The 26439-nt window shown below is 36.4% G+C and overlaps 1 pseudogene; it reads left to right on the forward strand.

Annotated features, from left to right (window-relative positions):
* Positions 1 to 13577: 13577 nt before the first annotated feature.
* LOC105887289 lies at positions 13578 to 14019 on the forward strand (annotated as a pseudogene).
* The last annotated feature ends 12420 nt before the right edge of the window (positions 14020 to 26439 follow it).

Below are 26439 nucleotides of genomic sequence, written 5' to 3' on the forward strand. Positions count from 1 at the left end.
TTTCAAGATATGAAACTTGGAGAAATTTGAGAGCCAATAGACATCCCACCAAAGGAATTAGCAGTTGATTTGATGGAGAAGAGTGCTTCTGAACCAGTACCACCCAGTGGTACAAGAATCAACGCCAGAAGACAAATGAACATGACACAATCTGTCAGAAGCACTCCAATTATTCAGGACTGCTTTGACTTACTTTTCACAGCAGAGACCCTTCTACGAGATGGACACTAACACTAAAGAGAATGTTAGAATGTTGGTGCCATATCAAAACTTCCTAGAGAAATGAAGAAGCAAAAAGTCAGACAAAAATTTTGATGTAATTCTGTAAAGTTACCAATCTGCCTTCTTCTCCTGCCTCCTCTTTCACCCACTCTCTCTCTTCCACCTCCATGACCCTCAGAGGGAAATACCAACCCCTCCTCTTCCTCTTCAGCTGACTCATTGTTGAGGATGAAGACCTTTACAATGACTCACTTCCACTGAATAAATAGTAAGTGTATTTTCCCTTTTCATGATTTTCCTAATAAAGTGCTCTCTAGTTTACTTTATGGTACACATAAAGTATATATACATATAACATTCAAAATATGTGTTAATCAACTATTCATTCTTAGTAAGGCTTCCAGTCAATAATGGACATTTTTGAGGAGTCAAAAGTTGCACTTGACTTTCAGACTTCATGTTAACATCCTCAATCCCTTGCTGTTGTTTATGAGTCGACTTATTATTTTTATTGCTTTAAAAAGAATATTTACATCAATGACTGCAGAAGTGTAACACTTGGAACACCTCATCAGAACTCCATCTATATAACAGCCGTAGTTTGTTTGTCCTTTATCGTAAAATCCTTTTAATACTTCAAGTGATTACCAGTTTCACCATTCTGGACTTGCTTAGATACACTTGAGTTATCCCTGTTTTACCCACGTCCCAAATTCCATGCCCTGCCTCCTAAATGAGAATCGAGGCATTTTTCTCTCCTTTCCTGTGTCTGCTTCAGAAACATGTGTTTTCCAATCAGGTGCGTCACCTCTTCTGAAAATTATTCTGCTCATTGAAGTATTTTTCCCTTGAAGTGCATACTTTCTTATTTTCCTTTACCTCTTCTCACATTGTCCAAGTTCTATATATTTTTAAAGAATAAATTTAAATAAAACCTCCTCTGTGAAATCTTTCCCAGTCATCCATACTAAGGATTAATTCACTTTGCTGGTATAGAGCAAGAGGTCTTAGGGGAAGGAGAAGGGAAGGGAGATGGTAGATGTGTGGTGTTTTTCTCTTTACACTATTTAACCCATGCCCCAAATTTAAACTGTGAAAGCTCAGCTACTCCCCTCAGAGACCACAGTGATGGACCACATTCTTTCTCAATCTCAGTTTTTTAGGCTTCTGAGTTTTGGTTTTGAGTTGGCAGGAATAATGTCATCATTGTGTGAGATTTTAATGAATCTCACTAGTGGTTCCCCATGGTTTAATTTTGAGGTTACATCTGATGAGATTCTAATTATCTAATTATTCTTATAAGCTCTAACACTTCTTCCTATCTCTGACCCAAGTTAAGCTGTCTCTTATCCATTGGTCCTAACTTTCCTATCACCATTTTGGCAGTTCTGATTTTAGTGATTTGAAAGTACAATGTTTGGAAATTAAAAAAGATTCAGAAGAATTCAGGATTTATGCTAAGGGGCTTCCTCATCTTTCAAAATTCTCATGAAATTGGGTAGAATTTCAGAATGTCTTTACAAACATATCCCTTTTGGTATATATCACATGTAAACTATTTTTGGATGTGCTATGAAAAGAGTGGAGAAGTAGATACCAGCTTCAGTAACTTCCATTTTTTTTTAATATGTTCCCAACACTTGCCCACAAATAGAAGTTTGTTATGGCTTCCCCTATTCCCAGTTGTCCAGCAGAAATAGAAAGATACAGGCAATATTTTAAAGTTAAAAAACAACAGAAGACATAGAAGTCTCATGTACATGTTAGTTTAAGAAGTTGCCCTGTCTTTGTGCATAAGGCCCCACCCATATACAGTGGGAAGGGATTTGGTGCTCACCAATGTAAGTAGAATTATATGTTAAATGTAGTTTGTGTATAACTCTAGAGTGAATTATTTAAAAATAGTGACCATCATTTATTTATAAATGTTGTGCCTGAATGTCAGTGCCTCTATAGGGAGGGCATTCACAAATTGTTAATTCTTTTCTTCCACTGGTATATTTTTTATGATCAAGTATTTAACCTCATTTTTATAATGTTCTCATATTTCAGGTACATAAAATAATATTGTCAAAAGTAGAGATTTAATTTTGAAGGAGTTTGAAGCCTTTTACCACTTCAGCCATCATTCTATGAAGAAGCTACATTTCAGCAGAGCCCGTAGCTCAGTGGGTAGGGCACCAGCTACATATACCCAGGTTGGTGGGTTCGAACACAGCCAGTCCTACTAAAACAACAATAACAACGGCAACAACAACAAAATAACTGGGCCTTGTAATGGACACCGGTAGTCACAGCTATTTGGGAGGCTGAGGTAAGAGAATTGCTTAAGTCCAAGAATTTAAGATTGCTGTGAGCTGTGATGCCACAGTACTCTACCAAGAGTGCCAAAGTGAGACTCTCAAAAAAAAAAAAAAGCTACATATCTTGAAATTGAAAATAAACATTCTTAGAAAAATATTCCATTTGAATGTTTGAAAATCTGACCTTATACTATAAGAATTAATGCAAATTTTATTTTAAAATTGTGCTGGCTATTTGCTTTGTGTACATGAATATTTCCTTGAAATCACAGTGCTTAGAGAGTGTAGTGACACTAGGAGGGCCTCATCCACAAAGCATTCTCACTCTCCAGTTTACTCTCAAGTTTGTATTCTCCCATGCAGACACAGGCCTTCCCTCTCAGCTTCAGCCAAAGTAGGAATGCTGAAGCCTCAGCCTAAGTGGAGCAAAACATGAGAACAGCCATGTATAAGTCTGGGTTTAGAGAGGAAAATGAAAACCACACCAAATGTTTAAAACAAAATGATTTCAACCCAGGAAATTATCTCCATAGATTTTGGAAGAGCACGGAGGACAAACAGAAGTAGATGGGCGGAAGAAGCCAAAGACACAGAAAGGCAGCTGGTGCAAATGGTTCCAATCACTGAAGCCATTCACCTGCACCTGCCTCTGTGCTCTCGGAGACTCACTGGCGGTCAGTCCTGGATTGCTGAGGATGTGTTATGTCTCTCAAGCTGAAACCTACCCAAAGGTGTGGCGCCTACCCTCCTAAAGTCAATAAATGCTCCACTCCCAGTCCAGTCACCCCAGTCCTGAGTTCAGAAGGTAAGAGTCCCAATATCCCACCACCACCTTCCCTGGTGCCTCCTATTGGCAGAAACTAACAGGGACCTAGCAGTCATAAGAGGTTGGTAAATGCAATTTGTAGATTCCTGTTCTACAAATATACATAGTAGAGTCCAGAGGGAGAATGTGACCTGAGATTATCCAGACACATGTTTAGCAGGAGAAGCAGTATGCTACTCTACCGACAATGGGGTGCTTTTCTAGATTTGGAAATGGTTATCTGTTTAGGCACGTACACTATTTCAACTCATCATTTTATTGCCTGCAGCACATAGAGACAAGTTAAAGGAAAGATAAGGCAGAGGTCAACACTACGCAAGAAACATTTGCTGCTGGACATTTTTTTGAAACCTAAAACACTCTCTGGGAACTTGTCACCTAGGTAAAGAACTATCCAACTGTCATGCTCCTGATCTCCGGCTGCAGGTCCTGGAGTGGCCATTGATCATCCTAGAGAATGGAAATGCAGAAAAGGAAGGAGACCACAAAACACACTAGGAAAATGTTCATTTACTGCAGAGAATATTCAGCTCAGATGGGAAGCTCCACAAAGCCCCAATGGAGAAACGTCATGCATAAGATTCAATGTAACATAAACGTGTGCCTGTTAGACTTAGAAGTGGCTGCCCTGCCCTACATTCTCCTCTCTGAAAATTTCTGCAGATTCCAGCTTCTGTCAGGTAAACATATGGACTTGTTCCATCCACTTTCATTCTGGTTGCAGTGGATTGAATAACAAGAAGGCAACTGATTATGTCTGTTAAAATGATGGACATGCAGCCACTCACCAGATTCTGTTTCCTGTGAATTGTACTAAAAACAGAGTTTGTGGCCAGCTGGAGGAGGCCCACTGAAGAAGGAACACGGACTGATGGGCCCCAAGTTAGTGCACTGAAAAAGGACAATGCAGAGAAGCCAAGGAAGGTGGTCTGCACAGCAGTTACTGGAAGAGAGAAATCAAGAGTCTACTCAGGAGGAAACACAAAGGAGAAAGGGAGGAAGCAGAACTGGAGGGGAAGGCAGGAGATCTGCCCCATTCCTCATGTGTCATGTCCCAGTTCTAGGCTTCATACAGCCAGCTGGATATAATTTGTGTAATAATCAGTGTTTAAAAATAGGATTCTAAAGAATGTAGTCACAAAATCTCAAAACCAGAGATGCTGGCATGGATGTGGAGAAAAGGGAACACTTCTACACTGCTGGTGGGAATGCAAACTAATACGTTCTTTTTGGAAAGACATCTGGAGAACACTTAGAGAAGTAAAAATAGACCTGCCGTTTGACCCTGCAATTCCTTTATTAGGTATATACCTAGAAGACCAAAAGTCACATTACAACAAAAATATTTGTATCAGAATGTTTGTTGCAGCCCAATTCATAATTGCCAGGTCATGGAAGAAGCCCAAGTACCCATCGATCCACGAATGGATCAATAAACTGTGGTATATGTACACCATGGAATACTATGTAGCCATAAAGACAGATGGAGACTTTATGTCCTTCATGTTTACATGGATAGAGCTGGAAAATGTTCTTAGCAAAGTATTCCAGGAATGGAAGAAAAAGTATCCAGCATACACACCCCTATTATGAAACTAATTTATAGCTTTCATATGAAAGCTATAACCTAATTATAGCCTAAGAATATGGGGGGGAAGGAAGGGGAGTGGATGGGTAGATGGAGGGTGATTGGAGGGATCACCTCTATGGTTTATATTTCAAGGGTACAAGTGAATCTTTCTAAAAGTAGAATATAAATGTCATAACACAATAACTAAGAAAATGACATAAAGGCTATGTTAATCAGTTTTATGAAAATATTTCAAATTATATCTGAAAACAGCACACTGTACCCCATGACTGCATTAATGTACACAGTTAACATTTAATAAAGGAAAAAAAAGAATGTAGCCTATCTCCTTTTTCCAAGTGAGTCTTACCTAAAGCAGCAAACTTGCTGAGCCAAGATGTAAACAGAAAATCATATTTTCCCCCCATTGGTTAATTCCTAAATGTTCGATTGGACTTTGGAAAATTTGTTTTTGTTAAATACTAAATAGGCACAAAGTAAGATTTGAAAATTATAGGCAAAGTATAAAGTAAAAATGCAATACATACTTGAGCATGTACTACCCTGATTTTTTGGTTTTCCTCTGTTTCCCCTTGTCCCCTCTATTCTAAATTTTGCGTTCATCTTCTTCCTATCTTCCTATTTATTCATACTTTCACCACATGTTTTTATCTCAAACAAGATACTTCTTAATTTGAATATTTTTAACATTCCTGTAAATGGAATTATATTTCACTTAATCTTATATAATCACCACTTTTCTTCTACATTCTACCCCAGTATTAATTTTTAATGTTACATGTAACTATGTCACATTCATTTCCATTGCTGTGTAATATTGCTATGTCTGCCTTGATTATATTGAATCAAAATTTTATTCTTTATTTCTTCAACTCTTTATGGACTTTTTTTATTACAACTTATTTTGATATTTAAATCGTACTGCCATAGAATACATTTCCTGCCTGGGTGTGGTGGCTCACACCTATAATCCGAGCACTTTGGGAGGCCAAGGTGAGAGGACTGCCTGAGCATAGGAGTTAGAGACAAGCCTGAACAACATAGCAACACCTTTTCTCTACCAAAAAAAATAAATTAGTCAGGCATGTTGGTGTTCATCTGTAGGCCTGGTTTCTGGGGAGGCTGAGGCAAAAGAATCGCTACATCCAGGAATTTGAGATTTCAGGGAGCTATGGTGACACCACTGTGCTCTATCCCAGACAACAGAGCAAGACTTTCTCTTAAAAAAATGATAAAATGTAATACCTTTTCTCAAATCCCAGTGCAAATACACAGTTATGAGTATAATCCAAGGGACACAATTTATGAGGAACAAGACACGATGCACACCTTCAACTTCGTTTAATAATGGAATACTAGTTTCCCAAGCGGGTGAACAAATTTGAGTCCTCATGTTTCCTTCACTGTCTCATTAACACTTAAATTTTTCACCCTTTTTAAATTTTTTTCCATGTGATTTGTGCATCATTTGTCTTTGGACATGTAAAACTCTCATCAGAGTCTCAGTCACCCTAGGTTCCTGACCCAGTGCTTTGGCCAGGGGAACTGTCTGAGAATCCTCTCACTAGTGGTCATGACTTTTCTAAGGGGAATGTATGTCATTCTGAGAGTCTTGGCATTCTAACAAAGTCTACCCTCAGAAAATAAAATTTCTCATGTGTCTCAAAAAGACATTTTTTAAAAATGTTATAAATTACTGTGGCACATATTATCATTTATTGAACTTCTGTTAAGACTGGATTTTTTTGTATAAAGAAATTGTTTCTTGTAAAAAATGATGAAATTGTGAAACTTAATTTGGTTTAGCAGGTTGTCTTCAGTTGTCATGTTTAATTACTTGGGCAAACAAGTAAATAGCCAAATTTATTAGATGTTTTCAAAGATTGTTTCCAGCTGTCATGTCCAGTTATTGAACCAAACATGGAAAGTTATTAGATGAGAAAAAATGGATTGCAAGGTCCTCAGAGGCTACTACTATCAGCTCTTCGTGTGGCCAGGCAAAATTTCATTTGGTATAGAGCTAATGTCTTCCAGGGTTATTACAAAATTCATTAGTTATACTAGATGGGCTCATGTAATATGTGAATTGACAGATACAATTGTTAATTATAAATTGAAGCATATCAAAATAAGATAAAAATTTGGTAAACTAATTTTGATTTTTTTATATTATAGGTTCTTGAGCAATTATGTCAAAAATACTTCTATGTTTATTAGCATTCACAGTACTATATGGAAGTTTCATTAGTTATCTTTGTCCAAGAAAGTAATTTAAATATTTCTAATGCCACAGAGTTAGGGCCTATGCTGAACAATGCATATAGATCTGCGTCTGAACATCTGTGGGCACTCTATTATGTGTTTGTGCTGTTATTTTCAGAAATGGATAGAAGACAACGAAGGCAAATCCTGTGTACTTAGTTTATTATCTTTTATCCAAGTATAAAAAAATAAAATTTGAAGTATAGTAATTTTTTATTTATATAATTATTGATATAAATTATATAATGAATCTTTAATTATTCTATCTAATTACTATAAATTATGTGTTTATATCTATGTTTATATATAAATTATATATATTTATATTATGTTATACATAAATTCTATAAATTAATATAAATCTTTTCTAATTTTTATTTAATTCCTATTTAAAAATCTTTTTAAGTCTAAGACATGATCATAGGGCTTTTGCCACACAGTGAGAAAATGGGTTTTCATTAAGCCTTTTTATTTATCAAGAATATGGTGGAAATCATACTTTCGGTGATAATATATTTTTGTGTGATCGTCATAGGAGGCAGACTTGCAAAATTGATTAAAATTTAAACTCAGCATGTTTGACTCAGCCATCTTGCCTCCAAATTGAAGTCTTAGAGGGAAGAATGGAAAGCGCAAATTGTGTTTTTGAAGACAACACTTCCAAGAAGTGTTCTGTTGAAGATTGCATAGACACTGGCTTTAGCTCCAGGCATCATGAAAACAAGAGTGAGCAGATTATTAGGGGTGTTTGTCTTGGAACTGAGTCTATAGAGAAGGAAGAACTGAATGTAGAGGGGACTGGGGGCAAGATTGAAGTGGGGCAATAGCAGGAACGAAGTTATTAGGAAGGTGAAGGTGGATGATCCGGATCCCTGATGCAGGGGAAGTTTGAATGCAATGAGGCTATAGATTTATGGAAGGAAGATGAGCAGCTGTATCTAACATGTTATAATAACTGAGATAATCAGCTGAGGAGAGAGGAGATACCAAGATAGAGAAAAGATAGAAAAGTATTGTAAAATAATAATTAAGGTAGGTGGGAGAAGGGAAATATAAATTTGGTGGGTTTTTTAGATGTCGTTGACTGGTCAGCTGACATTTGAGGCCAGATGTTTGAAGTGGGCTGCTCAGCAAGGTAGTAAGATTATCTCCAGAAGTATCAGCTAGCTACTCTGGTGCTATTATACTTAAAAAAAAAGATTGATATCTTTTTCTGGCAAATGTAATAGAGTTAGAGACACAAGAGGGTCAAGGTGTGAGGAGAGGTAATTTGGGCTGTTTCATAGAGTTCATTAGAACTCTAAACAAGCAAGGAAGAAATATGAGGATATGAGATGCTGATGATTAGTTTAAAAAGTGTCATTGGGTAGGAAATCCCCATTGGTTGCGGCAATCATTGTTGCGGTGGTTTCAGTGAGTGACCCCAGAAATGGAAACCATCTCTTTATTTATGTTAAAGGAACAAGGACCATAGGGAAAATTATACAGTGACAGGAAAGAAATAATGACTTGTGGCCTTTGCAAAGAATGAAATGGACTTAGTGATACAATGGGTTTAATAAAGGAAGGCAGTTTTCAAAAGAGTGTGGTCTATGTGGTTTACTGAAAAAAAGAAATGTTTTCTATTCAGGTAAGTTTAGGTATAAAAAAGATCTACTCTTATGTAACAGTGTTTATCTGACATGGCAAGTCAGCTGACCTAGCTGAAAACCTTTAGCTGTGTCACCAAGAAGTACTATATATATTCCCTTTCCCTAAGCAGACTCAGGAAATAGGCCAATTACTCAGCATGGCTTATTATTTATCTCAGCCTGAACTTGGCATCACTGCAAAATTAAGAGCTCCTGAAATCTCAAGGGCATGTCACTCTTGGCAAAGAGCACGAGCAGTCTAGGCAATGGCTCTTGGTCTTTGATCGCGCAGACCCATGTCAAATAAGGGCCACACTGGAACAGCCTGGATGTGCAAATTTTGACAGTGAGATCTCAAGATGCCTCAATAAATACTGTTTCCGCATTTCTCCCATTCCTCAAAAGTGGGGACACTGATGAATTGTGTTGGCATCCATGTAGTGGGTGTCATGCTCTTCCTATGCAAGCATTTTAGTCTTCAATTAACAAGAACAGTCAGAGTGTTTATCTTTCAGAGTGAGAGTTTAGTAATGTTGAGATCAGTCCAAAGTGTCAGGACGAGAATGGCATGGCTTCTCACGTGGACCTACTTACTTAAGGGTGAAGACTATTGCAATGCACTTTCATTATACTACAGTTGTATGAAATCAGATCTAAGCAATTATTCTTTCCTTGAGTGCCAATGCCCATCCCCTCTCCCAGCTGTCTGTTTAATGTGATGCTGATAGACTTACATTCCTTACTCTTTTATTTTTACTTCTCTCACCCACTTACACACTTAAAAAACTTTCAGTGGCTCTCATTGCTCAGAAGATAATACAAAATTCTATTGTACACTACTCAATGTTCACCCTTTGCTTCAATATTTATAAAATACTCACAATATGCCAAATGCTTTTCTAAGACAGGCAATGGTCAACAAGATAAAGTCCCTGTACATGGACTTTACTTTCTAATGGAGAACAGGAGAGAAGCAGAGACCATACCTACAATAGAAAAGTTTTAAAGAGCCATTAAAATAGGGTGATACACATTATTTTATTCTTAAAATGATCTTATGAAGAAGGGGATTATTATCTCTATATTACAGTTCAGAAGACTGAGATTCAGTTTAGGTAATTTGCTCTCTTTCAGAAATTTGTTCAGTAAAGAATGACGCCAAGAATTGACTCCAGGCCTCTTTGCCTGGCAGTGGAGGCCTGTTCACTGTCTATGGTAAAAGTATCTTGCTCTGGAAGTCTGTATCTTGCTTTTACTTTGTAAATCTATCTTTCTCTTGCTCAGTAAACTTTGTTTCATGCTTGCCTTAAAAAAATTAAATTGACTCCATCTCTATCTGACTCCATACCCCTTAACCTCTAAGTTCATACCTGCTAATATTGATTGTATTTACATGCTTGGCATATTTTACCTTTGCTATTCTGTAAAACCCAACATATATATGTTCAGAACAAAAAAAATATATGTTCAGAACAAAATAATATGGTTTATTTTTACACCTGAAATTAGGATAATTATAAAACCCTGGAAATAGGGTTTTTTGTTGATTTTCATCATTGTTCATACACAAATTGTTTATTCCTCATACATATTGTGATTTTTCTTGCTTTGTTAGTTTTGTTGATTCACTGACTATTTTAAATCCTGGGAATTCTAAGGAACCAAGTGCATTTTCCACTTGAAATAAAGCCACAATGTGAAACTTACTAAAACAGTTGGTAGAAACCTTGTACTAAATATAACTTTGGAAATTCATACATAATTTGGTCACTGTATTTGTTTATGACATTTATTCAAGAGTCAAATATCACATCAAAGTTGCAACTAACTTTAGATTTATAGGGAGGATTATAACTTGCGTCTACCAAAGAAATAACCAAATAAGAACTTGATAGGGGTTGTTTAGAAGTGGTTCAATTTTGAAAATTCCCAAGCTGGAAAAATGATTCATAGCTAGATGATTTGGAGAGAAAAATAAATGCACATTGTTATTTTCTTAAGCAATAATAAAAACACAAGTGTGCATCTAAGCTTACTTTTTAATTTCTCCATCTTTTCTTTATAAAAGCCAATTGAAAATTGAAAAGGCTCTGGCATTATAAAAAGCTGAGAGTCTTTCAACCTGACAGTTCGAATTATTATCTGTAACTAAAGAAAAAAATTCATAAAAGACAGATTAGTCGAGTCTGAAAGTAAAATGCAAAAGCACTTTTCAATATTTTCTTTCATAGATCAAACACACCCCTGGCCCAACCCAAATGCATACCTTCACCAGTACAAACTGCCACATGTATTTCTGGATACTTTTGTTGAAATATCATTGAGAAAACAACATCAATATGAAAGTGAAAAAAGGGATCTTCCATTGCCATGGGAAAGAAGAAATTGTTTTGGTTCAGTAGTTTGATTTGATTTGGTTTGTTTAAGTTTTACTTTAGACACGTGAAGATAGATTTTACTATAAAGCAAGAGGCACATTCAACAACTGTCCATGGCATGAAGACCTACATCAGCCGGATTTGCTTTGCATTAGAATTCAGCTCACTAAATCAAGGAAAATGATAATAGGGCCACAGTTTCTTCCATTCTTTCTATGTTTTTGTTTCCTATTCCTTGGTTTCCTGTCTCTAAATATGTATAGATTGCTAGGAAGGACCTCATAAATCATCTGGCATTTGCAAAGACTTCAAGAAGAATCCCTTCTAAAGTCGGGTGGTATTTGTTTATACACAAGTCTGATCATTTCACTGGGAAATGAGGCATATTCTCAAAGAACTCTATGCACCTCCATAACTGAGAACAAAATTCTAGACCAACATGTGCTCATTTTATAAACAAGGAAAGTGAGGTGTAGAGAAGTACCGAAGTTAAGGTCAGGTATTACCTTCTGCCAATCTGAAGATTTTTCAACCTCTATCTTTGAAATTCACTGCTTAGTATTAAAAAAATAAGTTTTTACCCAGGCATCACATTTTACTTTGGAGTTCTTTATATAAAAAGGATAGACTTGAATTTTAAGGCAGGAAGAAAATCACCAACGAGAGCCATCGCCTGCCCCACTGGTGCCTGAGAGTGGACGGACGAGGTGAGGTGTTACTAAGATTTCTGAACCTGACACCTACTGATGCATGTTTTCTTGGCAACTGCCTTCATACCTTTGTAAAGTTCTAGACACTAAGCCAATTATGAAGATGATAAAAAAAAAAATAAGACAAAAAAAAAATCCCTGAAAGGTCCTAAGGAACCCGTTGGATTACTTTGTGCCCTGAGCTGCCCACTCCAGAAATGTGACTGTCACCTTGTGTGCCAGTTGTGACCTCTCCCTGCTCTATCCCTTGTTTTCATCCATCTGCCACCTAAACTCATGCCATCATCATTTTTTATCTAGATTACAGCAACAATGTCCTTATTGATTTGTTTTGTTTTTCATTTCTGGCCATACCCCTTTTACCCTTATTCATTCACTATCAGAATTATCTTGCCAAACATCTTCCTTCAAACCAGAGTCTACACCCTTTTATGGTATCTTTTTTCCTAGATAACCATTCTCTTACCACAGCCGCAAATCAATGCTTCCTATCGGGGGTTCTGACACAGCTCTGAATTTGCCAGGTTTTTCCAGGTCTTTCCTGGAAACGTTCCCCATCCTTTACCACCACTGAGACTCCATTTAAGTTCCCCTAATCTAAGAATCTTTCTGGATACTTCCCTTCCACTCCACACCTGACCCCTCTCCCCCATGCCAGTATTGACTCCAGTGACTCTTTTCTGAAATCGTGTGACTGTGCCATCAGAATATGAGGTACATTGAAAAGTCATGATCCTCATGCTTTGTCCCTAAGCACTGTGAACTGCTTCACACAAGGACTATGTACTACTTGTCTTTAAGTAGTGTTAAGTGTTAAGCAGAACAGAAAAACAGAATGGGTAAACCTTAAATTTAAAAACTTCTCAAATCTTTTTATCTTTTATACCAAGCCATTATCCTGATTTTCTATTTTATTTACTATCTATACACTTAGAAAGATTGTATCTTAATCATTCGCAAGATAGAAGTTCTGCCATATTTTTTCTTCCATTCTTGGGATACTTTGCTAAGAAGAATATTTTCCAGCTCCATCCATGTAAACACAAAGGAGGTAAAATCTCCATCTTTCTTAATGGCTGCATAGTATTCCATGGTGTACATATACCACAATTTATTGATCCATTCGTGGATCAATGGGCTCTTGGGCTTCTTCCATGACCTAGCAAATATGAACTGGGCTGCAATGAACATTCTGATACAAATATCTTTACTGTAGTGTAATTTTTGGTCTTCTGGATATATACCTAATTGAGGAATTATAGGATCAAATGGCAGGTCTATTTTTAGTTCTCTAAGTGTTCTCCAGATGTCTTTCCAAAAGGAATGTATTAGTTTGCATGGTTCATCCTATACGGGTACATGTGAATCTCTCTAAGTGTAGACTACAAATGTCTTAACATGATAACTAAGAAAAAGACATGAAGGCTATGTTAACCAGTTGGATAAAAATATTTCAAATTGTATACAGAAACAGTACACTGTACCCCATGATAGTATTAATGTACATTGCTATATTTTATAAAAAAAAAAAAAAAAGAAGTTCTGCTATATTTCTTCTGGCCAGACTTTAATATACTGAGCTCCTATTGAATGTACTTTTAAGCACGCATTATAAAATATCAGTATATAGGTCTTTGAGCGACAGCAACGCAAGATGGCAGCCACCACGGGCTCGGGAGTAAAAGTCCCTTGCAATTTCCAACTGTTGGAAGAACTTGAAAGGCCACAAAGGAGTAGGAGATGGCACAGTTAGCTGGGGTCTAGAAGATGACAAAGACATGACACTTACAAGATGGACAGGGATGATAATTGGGCCTCCAAGAACAATTTATGAAAACCGAATATACAGTCTTAAAATAGAATGTGGACCTAAATACCCAGAAGCACCCCCCTTTGTAAGATTAGTAACAAAAATTAATATGAATGGAGTTAATAGTTCTAATGGAGTGGTGGACCCAAGAGCCATATCAGTGCTAGCAAAATGGCAGAATTCATATAGCATCAAAGTTGTCTGGCAAGAGCTTCAGCGCCTAATGATGTCTAAAGAAAATATGAAACTCCCTCAGCCACCTGAAGGACAGTGTTATAGCAATTAATCAAAAGGAAAACCACAGGCCCTTCCCCTCCCCCCCTATTCGATTTAAGCAGTCTTCATTTTCCACAGTAGTAAATTTTCTAGATACGTCTTGTAGACCTCAAAGTACTGGAAAGGAAGCTCCCATTCAAAGGCAATTTATCTTAAGATACTGTAAATGATACTAATATTTTGTCCATTTGAAATACATAAGTTGTGCTATAACAAATCATCCCATCAAATGTAACCACTGTCCATGTAGCTGAACTTCTGAGATCAAGAAAGTATATTTAAATTAGTTCCCATCATAACTGGTGGGGCACATCTAACTCAACTGTGAAAAGACACATCACACAATCACCTTGCTGCTGATTACATGGCCTGGGGTCTCTGCCTTCTCTCTTTTCCCTTGCCCCTGTCTCCTTCCCTCCCTGCAACAGCCCTCTAGCTTGGGGGCTTGTTAGAGTAGACATGAAGGTTTCAGGTCACAGCCTGTGGGACTACTACTAGGTATGTGGGGTGCTTTGTCTGCACCCCTGATTTCTTTAAGTCTTAAATGATGCCCACCTCAAAGCCATCATCCCTTTCCCACCCTCCTCCACTCCAACCCTTGGCCAAAGCATAGATTGTAACCCCTCTGCTCCCCTCTGAGATTGGCCTTCTGTGAGGAATTCAGGGCTTTCCCCATATCTTCTCTCCCCCACCTTTATCGAGGGGTGCTGCTTTCTCCTCTGTCCTCCTCAAGTCCCCTTTGCACTGTCACCACCCAACACTTTCCATGACACTTCCTTGCTTTGGCCAAAAGCCATCAGGTAAGGTTGGAAAGAGTCTCTGACCTCCTTTGTTTAGTTTTGGAATCACATTTATTCACTCCACCAGCCTAGGAAATGAATTGGGTCCTCAGCCCTGCCACCTCTGCTGTCATCATCAGCTGATGCATTTTTTTTTAGCTCAGGTTTTGATAAGGTGAACAGTCACCAGGGTTACTCAGACCTGCCAGCTCTCAGAGTCCTTGGTAACTTGGAGAAAGCCCACATGAAGATACTTGTAAGCACACACCCTCTCTCTGAATTGTTTTGTTTTCCTGTAATTGCTTTTGCTTTTAAAAATCAAAGAAGTTTTAAACAGGGCTTTCATTTTGTCATCCTTGCAATCAATTGGGGTCTAGTTTGGAATTTGACAACTGGAACAAAAAAACCTTGAATTCAGGGCACACTTTGGTTTTGGTGCTGCTGCTTCTCATGATCCAATCCTCAGCAGGGATCCAGAAAGAACTGGTGAGCACAGCTGATCCCCAAAATTGGCGGGCTTGACTTCCTGGCAAATGGCTGCATTCTTTCACATTCTGTTCAGGACCACTAAATGCTGAAATGTGGATGTGTACCGAAGTAAAAGCAATTCATTTGTGTACTAAAGGTTTTTTGTTTTTTTTTAAATTTAGTATTTGTATCACCTTTTAAGCAGCAACTGTCAAAAGTCTGGAAAGCAATTGATGTTTCCATTAATCTTTTTCTAGGGAAAATGTTAGTTCTAAGGATTTAACATCCTGTAAGTAAAGTTTAACATAACAGTATTCCATAAGCAGCCTTTTGATTGTCAGACCATTGCCTGATTTTAATATAAAGAAAAAAGTGTGCATTAATATTTAAAAAATAAAAAATATCAGTATAATAGTAAGTAACTCAGTAGAGGGGCAAAAGAATTAAAAGAAGGAAGTTTGGAGCCAGACCACTGGGGTTCAAATCCTGGCTCTACTATTTTGGCTTAAACTAAATTTATTTAAACTTCCTATGCCTCAGTTGCTCATCAAACCTCTAAATAATAGTCAACGTTAACTGCTAACATTTATAATGTGCTTTCTATAAGCCAGGAATTATGCTAAGTATTTTATATGCATCATGTCTTCTTAACTTTAAAACTTTTCTTCATTTTATGGAAATAAAGACTGAGGCACAGAGTACCAAATGAGTTTCTCAAGGTCACTAACCCCAAAATGCAAAACCAGAATTTAACCCTGTTTTAACAGCTGTCTTCAAATATCCTAACAGTCATAAAATTATCCTTTTATAAGGAAGGATTTCATTTACAAATATCTAATCTCTTTTCCTAGGCAATAAAATTCCACCTTAAATGTCTACTAAATTATTTTAGTATATGAAAAATAAGAAAGAATTCATGTACTCAAATTCAATGATGAACTCAAACATGATATCATCTTGGTAACAATTTAAAGTCAAAGAACAACAATTTAATATTTCAAAACAATATATAGCAATAGAAACAAGTAGATACTCATAGAGAATACAATTACATTGCTAAAACTTTCCAGAGACCCTCCAGAATAATAAAACTTTCATAGTTCTATCTCATTGGTTTAATCTTTAAAATTTTTGAGCTATAGGTAGGGTAGAAGGAATTATAATGCGAATTTTGCTTGTAGTAACAATGAGATCTAGAAAGTCGGAGTGCTTCCATCATTTGTAAAAAAGCAAAGTCTACAATTTATGTCTCATAGATTCCACTCCACTACTTCTTGGCATTAAAATAAACAGCAGATAAACCCTCTTTATTTAATCTAAATGATCCTTAAGGACCCCAAAGTCTTTTTAAAAACATTTTTTGAGCAATGAAACAAGAGTGCTCTCTCTTTGTACTCCAGCAATCTAGTGGGCCAGGTCCATTCCTTTCAAGTCACACTCTACACCTCTACCCCCAGTTCTTCCTTTACTTTTTCCCCACCCCAGGACCCCAGGAGTCCATTGTTTAAGCTGTATGTGTTAAACTTTGGAAAGCAAAATGAGTAGAACACAGAGTTTCCAATGTAGCACATTAGTATTTTCTAGTTCAACCAGATTTATTTGAGACGTAGCGCGTGTTTATAAATTGAGCCTGGCATCTGGCATTTGTTACAGGGTAACTCAGCTTTAAAAATGCCTGCCAGCCCCGTGGCAAGCCAAGTCATACCCACTTAATGAGAAGTCTAGCTGCTAGCTCCTCTCAAAGCTAACCAGATGCTGCCTGCTGCCAGTTCATCTACCACCAGAATATTAACAAAGTGTTGATGTTGCCATGATTTGCATTTGGCTCCAAATGATAAAATAGTGTTGTTACCAGCAAGTTGAATGATGGGCCCTAAGATAGAACATCTGTTCTTGTGGATCGCTTGACCTTTTGAGTGGTGATTTTTCTTTTTGTCCTCTGAGTAAATCTAGTATCTGTGGTTTTATGGACTACATAGGATCCCGTTTCAATGCCACATGGAGAGCTGACACACAGTGCACATGCCTTAGGCTTCAAAATAATTTTATACACGCTGAAATATTAAAGCAGAAAGCATGAAATAAAAGATATGAGTGGAAACTGTGCATATTTTTTTCTTACCACTGTTGCTTTCCACACCCTCAGTTATGTGGGGTAAAAAACCCCAAAGATTCCAAAAACTGACTTAGGTTGTAGAGAAGCTGTTCATATGTTTACTGTAATTCTCAGTAAAGGGTCTCAGTGTGCTGGGTCTCTGCGTATTTTGAGATTTCCAACTTTCCCAAGATTTTCCCAACCTGGTAAGTACTTTCATTTATTTTAATACCCCCCACCCCCGACATGAACTCTATGGCAGCCGCAATTCTCCCTGATAAGATGACACACTATGCTCAGGGGTGGCAGGTCTAATGAAATATTCAAGCCTTTTTATGGCAAGGATGGGAAATTAAGGAAGCACAAAAGTCGTATTTTACATTTCAATTACATTTGTTAGCATGGCAGAAATATCCCTAGGAATGGAAGATAATTTTAAGCTTCCATGGTTTGACCAATAGTATGGATTTTGAAGGAAGGACAAGGAAATGAAGGTTAAAATAGTTCATCTCTCTAGGATTATTTTTATTTTCTCCCTTCTCTATGGTATGACATAATAAGAAATGTATTCTTGGTCTCTGCTCCCCACTTTTCCTGGCACACAAAGGGGACTTCGTTGCAAGGGGAGCTGACCATGTGATTAAAGGGCTAGAGCTTCTGTTCCCTCCCTCCCATTCCTCCTTCACCCCTGACCTCCAGGGAAGAGGACTCGAGGTTGAGTGAGTCACTAACGACCAAAAATTTAATCAATTGTGTCTAGTAATGAAGACAAATAAAAAAAGGAAAGAACAACAACAAAAAACTCTAACCCCAGGAGTTTGGAGAGCTTCCTAGTCAGTGGTAAGTGGAGGGGGTGAGAGAGTGGTACACCTGGAGGGGGCATGGGAAGTCTACACCCTGCTCAGGCATGTCTTATTTATGTCTGGCTATTTCTTTCTCTTTTTTTGAGACGGAGCCTCAAGCTATCCCCCTGGGTAGAGTGCCATGGCATCACAGCTCACAGCAACCTCCAACTCCTGGGCTCAAGCGAGTCTCCTGCCTCAGCCTCCCAAGTAGCTGGGACTCCAGGCGCCCGCCACAATGCCTAGCCATTTTTTGGTTGCAGCCATCATTGTTGTTTGGTGGGCCTGGGCTGGGGATTCGAACCCACCACCTTAGATGTATGTGGCTGGCGCCTTAGCCGCTTGAGCCACAGGTGCTGAGCCATGTCTGGCTATTTCTGAGTTGTAATCATTTCATAATAAACTGATAGTCTAGTAAGTAAACTATTTCCCCAGCTTACCTGAGTTGCTCTAGTAAATTATCAAACATGAGGAGGATGTCACAAGAACCCTCAATATTCGATATTTAGTTAGAACTTCAATATTTAGTTAGAAGGCACAGGTGACAACCTGGACTTGTAATTGGTATCAGAAGTGGCAGAAGTCTTGTGATACCAAACCCTTAACCTGTGGGTAGTTATCAGAACTGGGTTAAATTATAGAACACCTAGTTAAGTATGGAAAAACAATTTGTATATAACTGGTATCATAAATTAAATATGGAAAATAGTAGTAGAATAAGAGAGGCACATCAATTTTCTTTCAACTCGGATGTTTTAATTTTGTGATAATTTTGTAATTTAATTCCAAATCATATAAGATTTAAGAAATTTAAGATTAAGTAAATTTACATTCTTAAAGATGCACAGAATTGCCCCTTCCCCCCCAAAGAAAACCACTTCTTTGGAAATCAATATATCCTCTTTCAGTTCCAGTATTTGCTTAACATAATAATTTATTTTATTTGTAAGTATGGGTCACACAGATTCATGAGTGAGTTGTGAGAAAATAGTCTCCCTCATTGTTCAGCAGAAGCAGGAATTTTCCTAGAAAAATCAGCAAAGCCAGTAGTCCTTATGCTCTGTGCTGAAACTGGTAAGCAGACTGATTTTCCTTCCTCCTCACTAGGGCACAGACATTATTCGTTGTACTGTATGATACTTGCCTGTATTTAATTTGGCATTAAATCACTTACCTATGACTCTTTGCATTGTGTTCATTATCTTGACTCCCCCCAAATATTGTAAAGGGACCACATCAGATTTTGCTTTTGCTTCCCTGACAAGGGAGAGCCAAGGAAGTATCAGGGTTACTGGCACTTAACAAATTGGATGGAATCAAATTTTCCCTAGATCTCACAGAGCACCTATGGTTCCATTAAGTACAGAGTAGCTTTTCTTTCCTTGGGGAGGGAGAGAGGAAGAGAAGAAAGAGGACAGAGAAGGAGGAAGGTGGGAAGGAAAAGGAAGATTACCTGCTAAGCCACTATACTAAATACTTACAATACTTTACCGCCTCAACGAATCTCAGTATTGTGTCTGTGTCTGAGAGATAAAAGAAGCGAGTTTCCAAGAGATTACATGATCAGCTGAGCCAGAATTTTATTTCAAAGGCCGTACTTTTTATCAAGTGAGGGGCGGGCCTTTCCTGAAAGGTTGGAAAACCAAGAAAGTCAATACCGCTTTGTATTTCACGTTGCTGAGTTCCTGTAGTAAGTAGAACTTTGGTATCTTAAAAGAAACTTAGGAAAACTCTCCTTTTTAGGTCTCTGCCTGTGTTCCTCTCCAGATTTTCAATTTTTACTTCTTGTGCATCTTTGTGAATGCCTTAATTCAGAATAATCTCCTGTAATGTTTTTTTTCTTTTCCCAATAGTGGTATTTCACATCCCCATATGTTCTTTCTTTTTTAGGAATCCTTTGTCGCTGGAGGCCTGCAGACTAAATATTTGCTCTTAAAATCTGAATTTTCATTACTCCTCAAGGACATTCCTCTTTTCACTCCAACTGCCCTCTGCCTAGATATCAAAGAAAAGAAAACAGTACTTTTCTATTCATTCCCCAGGATCATTTATAAAATTATTGATTCACAATATATTTGAGTTTCTCAGTCATACTCTTTCCTTAATAAACACAAATGACTTTTGGTGGTAGTAACTTGCCTAGGATCACATCATAAAAGACAGATTTCATTTATTCAAAAAATATCCATTGAATCTTACTACATGTTAAGTAGTATTCTACGTGCTATAAATTTCATAGTGAAGAAAGTTAAGAGAGACTTTTTTATTTTGAACAAAATAAACAAAAACAAAACCTCATAAAGATTGCATAAAATCCTAACAATGGCATCCCTCATATTTTACCAAGGCCTGACCTCACTTTGCTATATTCAGGGAGCCTAGGGAATTAGTCTGTTTATGCCTACAACTAAAAATTGCCCATGTCCCTTAACATCTGTTCCTTTAGTGCTGCAAGTGGACAACTGGCAGTAATCATGGTATGAAAGACATGTTTAGTCACTGTAGAGATGATAGATCTTTCACTTAGTTTGAACATAAACAGAGGAGCTCGGTGTAGGAGAAAGAATGTACAATCTAGAGTGAAGAATATTCAGAAGGCTCCTGAAATACTATGCTAAACTGTCCAAGAGTTGTTTTGCTGGGCTTTTTCTACAGCTTTATCTGGTTAGGATTGGTTGCTAAAAATTTCTTCTATTTAGACATACAATGTGGTGTTTATATACAGGGTATCCATGAAGTAAGTGTGCAATTTAAAATAGTTGACTATTTACATATATCGTAAAGTGATTACTACAATCTCCTTAACATATCCATCAGTTTGCAGTGTTACCATTTTTTTTAATGGTAAAAATACTTAAGATCTATTCCCTTAGCAAATTTCAGTGTGTAATATATTCTTAATGCTGTACCTTAGGTGTCTAGGACTTAGTCATCTTAAAATGGAAAGTTTGTGTCATTTGATTAACTTCTTGAATCTCCCAAACCTCCACACCCAATAATCACCTTTTACTCTTGGTCTGAGTTCACATTTTTTAGATTTTGTTGTAAGTGAAATCATGTAGCATTTGTCTTTCTGTGTTTAGCTTATTTCAGTTAGCATAATGATCTCCATCTTCATCTAGCTGAATGCCATTCCTCTGTGTGTGTGTCTATGTGTGTCTATATCACAATGTTTTGTCCATGTAGCCATTGACAGACACGTAGGCTGCTTCCTTGTCATTTGAATAATGACAAGGGGGTTCCATTATTCAAAGAAGAACATGGGGGTGCCATTATGTATTCTTGGCATATTTGTTGAACATGAGTTGACTGTATGTGGGTTTATTTCTGTTCCATTTGTCTATGTTTCTGTTTTTTATCTCAGTATCATACTGTGTTGATTATGGAAAGTACATAGCACAATTTAAAATCAGGAAGTTTGATACCTCCAGATTCCTTCTTCTTGTTCAAGATTGCTTCAGATATTTGGCATCTTTTGAGGTTCCAAAGAAATTTTAAAGCTTTTTTTTCTGCTAAAAACAAAACAAAACAAAAACAAAAAACGCCATTGGTACGGACATTTTGATAATATTAATTCTTCTAAACCATGAACATGGGATATATTTTCACTTATTTGTGTCTTTTAAGATTTCTTTCTCCAATGTTTTTTTTTCCTCTCCAATGTTTTATAGTTTCAACTGAACTGATCTTTCACTTCTTTGATTAAATTTATTCTAGTGTATTTTATTTTCACTGATGCTATTATAAATGAGATTTTTAGCATCTTTTTCAGCACTTCATTAGTTGTATAGAGAAATGCAATCATTTTATATATTGATATTTTTATCCTGCAACATTACAGAATTTATTGGTTCCAATAGTTTTTTTTTTTTTTTTTCTGGTGGAGTCTTTAGAGTTTTCTATACATAAGATCATATCATGTCCAAAAAGAGATGATTTTACTTCTTCCCTCATTATGTGTCTGCCTTTTTTTTTTTTTTTTGGTCTAATTGCTCTTGCTAGGATTTCTAGCATTAAGTTGAATAGAAGTAGCTACAGTGGGCATCCTTATCTAGTTCCTGATCTTTGAGGGAAAGATGTACTTTCACCACTGAATATGATGCTAGATGGAGGGCTTGTCGTATATAACCTTTATTATGCTGAGATGCATTTCTTCTATATCTTTTCTGTTTAGAGTTTTTATGATGAAAGGATATTAAATTTTACCAAATGCTTTTCTCTGAATCTTTTGAAATGGTTATATGATTTTGGTCCTTCTTTCTGCTAATGTGGTATATCATATTTATTGATATGTGCATGTTGTACCATCCTTGTATCCCACAGATAAATCTCCCAGGATCATGACAAATAATCATTTTAAAATGCTGTTGAATTCAATTTGATAGAATTTGGTTGAAATTTTTTGCAGCTATGTTAGTAAAGGATACCAACCATAATTTTCTTTTCTTGTAGTACTCTTATTTGGCTTTTATATCAGGGTAGTATTGGTCCCATAAAATGAATTTGGAAGTATTATCTCATCTTCAATATTTCAGAGTTCTTGAGAGTGATTGGCATCATTTTTAATTAAAATGTGTGAAATAATTCACTGGTGACCCCATCAGGTTCTGGGATTTTCTTTATTGAAAAATGTATGTTTACTCATACCATGCTGCATGTTTACTCTTACCATGGCTGGGAAGAATCAACATGGTTAAACTGTCCATACTACCCAAAGCAATATATAATTTTAACTAAATCTCTATTAAAGTACCACTGTCATACTACTGGGACCTGATCAAATTAAAAAACTTCTGCACAGCCAAGAACACAGTAAGTAAAACAAGAAGACAGCCCTCAGAATGGGAGAAGATAATTTGCAGGTTATGTCTCTGACAAAGGTTTAATAACCAGAATCCATAGAGAACTCAAGTGTATTAGCAAGAAAAGAACAAGTGATCCCATCTCAGGGTGGGCAAGGGACTTGAAGAGAAACTTCTCTGAAGAAGACAGGCACATGGCCTACAGACATATGAAAAAATGCTCATCATCATTAGTCATCAGAGAAATGCAAATCAAAACTACTTTGAGATATCACCTAACTCTAGTAAGATTAGCCCACATCACAAAATCCCAAAACCAGAGATGCTGACATGGATGTGGAGAACAGGGAACATTTCTACACTAGTGGAATGCAAACTAATACATTCCTTTTAGAAAGATGTTTGGAGAACACTTAGAGAACTAAAAATAGACCTGCCATTTGATCCTATAATTCCTCTACTAGGTATATATCTAGAAGACCAAAAATCACATTACAACAAAGATATTTGTACTAGAATGCTTATTGTAGCACAATTCATAATTGCTAAATCATGGAAGAAGCCCAACTGCCCATCAATCCACAAATGGATCAATGAATTGTGGTTTATGTATACCATGGAATGTTATGCAGCCTTCAAGAAAAATGGAGACTTTACCTCCTTCATGTTTACATGGATGGAGTTGGAACATATTCTTCTTAGCAAAGTATCTCAAGAATGGAATAAAAAATATCCAATGTACTCAGCCCTACTATGAAACTGATTTATAGCTTTCATATGAAAGCTATAGCCCAATTATAGCCCAAGAATATGGGGAAGAAGGAGAGGGAGGGATGGGGAAGGGGAAGGCTGGGTGGAGGAAGGGTGATCGATGGGACCACACCTATGGTCCAACTTACAAGGATACATGTCAATCTTTCTAAGTGTAGAGTATAAATGTCTTAACACAATAACTAAGAAAGTGCCATGAAGGCTATGTTAACCAGTTGGGTGAAAATATTTCAAATTGTATATAAAACCAGCACACTATACCACAGGACTGCATTTATGTACACAGCTATGATTTAATTTAAAAAACAGAAAGAAAGAAAGAAAGAAAAATGTATGTTTACTGATTTAATCCCCTGGCTCATTATTGGTTTATATAGTTTCTATTTCTTTATGATTTGATTTTGGTAGGATGTATGATTTTAAGAATTTATCCATTTCTTCTGGGATATTCATTTCTTGGTTTATAATTATTATAGTAGCTTTCATAATCGTATTTCTGTGGTATCAGTTATACTGTCTCTACTTTCATTTCTAATTTTACTTGAGTCCTCTCTTTTTTACTATTAGTGTAGCTGGAGATTTTTAATTTTGCTTATCTTTTCAAAAACGAATTCTCATTTTTCTTGTTTTCTAGTCTCTATTTCAATTATTTCTGTTTTGATCTTTGTTATTTTCTTCCTTTTACTAACTGTGGATCTAGTTTGTTCTTGTTTTCCTAGTTCTTTAAGGGGTAATGTTAGTTAGTTTACTTGGGGTCTTTGCTTTTTGTTCATGAAGGCATTCATTGCTAAAAACTTCCCATAGAACTGCTCTTGCTGAATTCCCTAAGTTTGGTACATTGCATTTCTATTTTAATTTATTTCAAGACTTTTTTTATTTCCCCGTTGATTTCTTTGACCCATTATATATTTATGAGTATATTTAATTTCTACATATTTGTGATTTTTTTTAGATTTCTTTTTGTTACTGATTTCTAGTTTCATATCATCATGGCCAGAAAAGATACTTGGTATGATTTCAATCTTCTGAAATTTATTAAGACTTGTTTTATGGCATTACATATTATCTCTTCTGAAGAATGTTTTACTTGTGCTTGAGAAGAATATGCATTCTACTGCTATTGGATGGAATGTTCTATATATGTCCGTTAGTTCCTTCCATTTGGTCTAAAGTATAGCTGACATTCAGTATATCCTTAATGGATTTTCAGTCAGGATGATCTATTCATTGTTAAAAATGGGGTATTGAAGTATTCTCTTGTAACTGTATTGCTATTTCTCTCTTTAGATCATTTAATAATCGCCTTATCTATTTAAATGCTCCAATGTGGGGTGCATATATATTTATGATTATTTTATCCCTCTTATTTATTGAACACTTGATCTCTTTATGATTATATAATAACTTTCTTTATGATTATACTTTTTCTACTTAGAGTCTTTGACAAATTATAGCTACTTCTTCTCACCTTGGGCTTCCATTTGTATGGCATTCCACAGTGAACAGGTCTATGCAAACCTACTCCAAAGGCCAAGAAAGCCACAAAGCTGAAGAAAGAGGCTGACACATCTGTTTTCTCAGAAAGAAACATTTAGTAGAGACTTACAGACAGAATCCATATCCCAGGTGGCTGAGAGATAAAATGTGGGATCCCTATGCCGCTACCTCCTAGTCCTAAGACTTAAATAACATAGAGAAGGAATGTGTAGGACATTGAGTTTTATCTCTCAGGTAAAAGCAAGAGAGAATACTACACAAATCCTCTAAGGGCAAGATTTATGGTCAAGATTATTTCAATTTACAGGCAGGATTTACAATAACAGTACCATAAGTAGAAATCCTAGAGTCAATGAGATGTCAACATAGCTATTAGTATCCAAGATGAAGTTGCTTTATCCTTTATACATAAAATATCTTTTCAATTCTTCACTTTCAATCTGTGTATTTCCTTAAAGCTGAAATGAATCTCTTATAGACATCATATACTTGGGCTTTGCTTTTGCTTCCCTTGTATCCATTTGTTCACTCTTAAGTCATCTGACTGAAGAATGTCATTAATTTATTTTTAAAGTACCTATTGATAGGTAAAGACTACATATTACCATTTCATTAATTGTTCTCTGGCTATTTTGTGGATCCTTTGCTATTTTATTTTTCCTTTGCCTGATTTCCTTTGTGATTTGATAATTTCATGTATTGGTATATTTTGATTCCTTTCTCTTTATTTTTTATACATATATTATAGCTTTAGTTACCATGAGTTTTACATAAAATATACCTGTAACAGTCTATTTTAAGCTGACAACAACTTAACTTTATCATCTACAGAATCTTTACAATTATATTCCTCACATGTGTTATGGTTTTGATGTTACAATTTGCATTTTTTATATTATGTATATGTTGACAAATTATTATATCTATAATTATTTGTATTTGTTTTTTATTTTAACTTTTATTCTAGAAATACAAGTGACTTACATGCCACCATGATAATATGACAGTATTCTGAATTTGACTGTATACCTACCTTATTGGTGAGTTTTATACTTTCATAAGTACTAATTAGTCTCCTTTATTTCAGTTCAAATTCCTTTAATTCCTTTTCTAAGGAAGATCTAGTGGTGATGAAGTTCTTCATTTCTGAAGTACAGTTTTGCTGGGTAAAGTATT

Source organism: Otolemur garnettii, unplaced genomic scaffold (assembly GCF_000181295.1).
Source record: "Otolemur garnettii isolate 467f Iridium unplaced genomic scaffold, OtoGar3 scaffold00063, whole genome shotgun sequence".
NCBI classification, from domain to species: domain Eukaryota; kingdom Metazoa; phylum Chordata; class Mammalia; order Primates; family Galagidae; genus Otolemur; species Otolemur garnettii.